Below are 3,500 nucleotides of genomic sequence, written 5' to 3'. Positions count from 1 at the left end.
TCTTTATTTTCCATCATTTGGTCTTCTATATCACGAATTCTCTCTTCTGCCTCATTTATCCTAGCAGTTAGAGCCTCCATTTTTGATTGCACCTCATTAATAGCCTTTTTTATTTCGACTTGGTTAGATTTTAGTTCTTTTATTTCTCCAGAAAGGGTTTCTCTAGTATATTCCATGCTTTTTTCAAGCCCAGCTAGTATCTTTATAATCGTCATTCTGAACTCTATTTCCAACATCTTACTAACGTCCGTATTGATTAGATCCCTGGCAGTCAGTACTGCCTCTTGTTCTTTTTTTTGAGGTGAGTTTTTCCATCTTGTCATTTTGTCCAAAGGAGAATAGATGAATGAGAGAACAAAATGCTAACAGGCTAACAATGACCCCAGAAAAATATACACTAAACAAATCAGAAGAGACCTGAAACCAGGGGGAAAAGAAAGGGAAAGAAGGAAAGAAAGAAAAAAAGAATATGACCAAATATGATCAGGCTGGTGAATAGATCAATGTCACACACTAGATTTTGGGTGTATTTTGGTCTATTAGGAGAAACTGCCTCCCAAAATTTTAAAGAAAGAAAAACTTATATATGTACAAAAATAAGGGTAAATATGATGAAGGGATGGAATATGACTGTAAAGATGAAATTATAAAAGAGTTTATAAAAGGAATTGATAAGATGTTGGTTGAAAAAAGAAAGAAGAGAAATAAAAAAAAGGGGGGGAGAGAATGTGATCTATCAGGAGACTAGAACAAAGCCATACACTAGAGATTTAGGGTATATTTTGGTCTGTTAGAGGAAATTGTATCCCAAAATTTTAAAGAGGGAACAACTTATATATATACAAAAAATAAGGTTAACTACAATGAAGGGATAGAATATGACTCTAAAAAGAAAAGTAAAAAAGTTTTTTTTTAACTTAAAGAAATTTTTACCACACAAAGGTTGTCGCATAATTGGATATTTCTCTACTTTGTACACAATTATTCTTACTCTCCACAGAAAGGCTGCTTAACTTTTCATCTGGTGATGGCAAACACTAAAATCCTGACTTTAACAGAATAGTAGTAAAAATGCCTCAGTGATTTAAGTTGAAAACAGTACATTGGTACATGGCTCTTGCACTCAGTTATCGGGAATGTACAAATGTCTTTTTATTCAAAAATACAAAATAAATTATCTGTAGGCATGGACAATGACAGCAGTAACCCATTATATGTTGTCAACTGAAACCAGTAACTGATGGTTATAGTGATTTTCTTAAACATCAGCCAGCCTTTTCTTCAGTCATTTCCTTCAACTGACTTCTCTGAAGTTATGGTTGAGGAGCAGAGCCTTGAGCTTCCTCTCACAGTTCATTAATAATGGTAAAGCACTATTCTAGGAATCAGAACATGCCGCCTCCCATGCCACCTCCCATACCACCCATTCCACCCATTGCTGGGTCCTTCTCTTCTTTAGGAATTTCAGTGACTACAACTTCTGCGGTAGTTAACAGAAAGGCCACTCCAGCAGCATCCAATAAAGCAGTTCTTACAATCTTAGTTGGATTAATGATTCCTTTTTCCACCATATTCACAAAATCTCCCAGCATAGCGTCATAACCAACTTCTGAGGAACTCTGCATAATTTTCTCAACTATCAGTGATCCTTCAACACCTGCATTCTTAGCAATAGTCATTGCAGGAATTTTGAGTGTTCTCTTAATAATTTCTATACCAATTTTTTGATCTTCGTTAGCTGGAGTTATTGAGTCCAGGGCTGGAATGCAGCAGAGCAGGGCACAGTCCCCTCCCAGAACAATACCTTCTTCAACAGCGGCACGCGTAGCATTGAGGGCATCTGTAACTCGGTCTTTCTTTTCATTCACTTCAACATCACTTGTCCCACCAACCTTCAACACAGCTACTCCATCTGAGAGTTTTGCCAGACGTTCATTCAGCTTTTCCATTTCTTATTCACTAGTTGTGATATCTAACTGCTCAATGATTTTTTGAATACGTTTTTCAATTTGAGCCTTGTCACCTTTTCCTTTTAAGAGCATGGCATCATCTTTGGTCACAATGACCTCTCCAACTTTTCCTAAGTCGTGAGGCTGAATATCTTCAAGATTTAGAGTCAATTCTTCTTCCCCAAACACTGCACCACCAGTAGCAATAGCCATGTCTTTAAGCTGGTTCTTTCTATTGTCACCAAAACCTGGAGCTTTGACTGCCACAACCTGAAGACCAACTTTTAGCCTATTCAAAACGAGTGTACTCAGAGCTTCTCCATCAACATCTTCAGCAATTATGACCAAGGGCTTACCGTGAGCATTGGCATTTTCAAGAGCGGGTACAATGGACTGGACACTAGAAATTTTCTTTTCACTCAATAGAACATAGGCATCTTGGAATTCACATTTCTCACCTTTTGATGTATTAATAAAGTATGGAAAAATATAACCTCGATCAAACTTCATGCCTTCAATAATTTCTAATTCATCATTTAGTGTTTTTCCATCCTTTACTGTGATGACACCCTTTCTTCCAACCTTTTTCATTGCATTGGAAATGATTTTGCCAATTTCTTTGTCTCCATTTGCAGAAATCGTAGCAACCTGAGGAATTTCTTCAGGGGTTGTCACGGGTTTAGACTGCTTCTTAAGTTCAGCAATTACAGCATCAACAGTTAAGATCACACCTCTTCTGATTTCCACAGGATTAGCACCTTTGCTAATCTTCTCGAAGCCCTCCTTGGCAATAGAGCATGCCAAGACAATAGCAGTCGTGGTGCCATCCACAGCCTCTTCATTTGTGTTATTGGCGACATCTTGAACAAGTTTAGCGCCAATATTTTTATATTTATCTTTTAAGTCAATTGACTTTGCTACGGTCACACCATCTTTTGTTACTTTGGGACTTCCCCAACTCTGTTCAAAAATCACTGTTCTTCCCTTTGGCCCCATAGTAACGGCTACAGCATCGGCTAAAAGGTCTACACCTTGAAGCATTAAGGCTCGGGCATCCGCACCAAATTTTACATCTTTGGCATAGGCCCGAGTGAGATGAGGAACCAGTGCTCTGGACACTGGCCTAATTTGGCGAAGGACTGAGGGTAATCGAAGCATTTCTGTGGGGCAGCGGCAGAGCGTGCGGACTGTGAGGCAGGCCATCGGAGGCGAGTGAGCAGTAAAAAAGATTTTTTAAAAAAGGGATTGACAAGATGTTGGTTGAAAAAGGGAAAAAGAAAAATTAAAAAAAAATAGAAAAAGAAAAAAGAAAATTAAAAAAATTAACTTTGAAAGACTAAAGCATCATGGGAAAAAAGCCATGAATTCTATGTGCAGTATTCCCCTAGTGCTGGAGTTCTGCCGTTCTCATTGAACGGTAAATTTGGTCTTGGCTGGCTGTTCTTGCTGATCGGGGGAGGGGCCTGTTGCTGTGGTTCCCAAATGTCTTTGCCTGAGGCGGAATTGCCCCACCCTTGCTGGTCTGGGCTGAGTAATCTGCTCAGGTTTGCT

General features: G+C 38.8%; 1 pseudogene; it reads right to left on the bottom strand.

The window, feature by feature from the left end:
- Positions 1-1,138: 1,138 nt before the first annotated feature.
- On the bottom strand, positions 1,139-3,107 carry LOC114202107 (60 kDa heat shock protein, mitochondrial pseudogene; annotated as a pseudogene).
- Between the last annotated feature and the right edge of the window lie 393 nt (positions 3,108-3,500).

This window comes from Eumetopias jubatus, unplaced genomic scaffold (genome assembly GCF_037043125.1).
Source record: "Eumetopias jubatus isolate StellerSeaLion01/CBP00866 unplaced genomic scaffold, mEumJub1_p1.0 scaffold_7, whole genome shotgun sequence".
Classification (NCBI taxonomy): Eukaryota; Metazoa; Chordata; class Mammalia; order Carnivora; family Otariidae; genus Eumetopias; species Eumetopias jubatus.
Note: the sequence above shows the minus strand (reverse complement) of the source record. Positions and strands in the feature narration are given on the sequence as shown.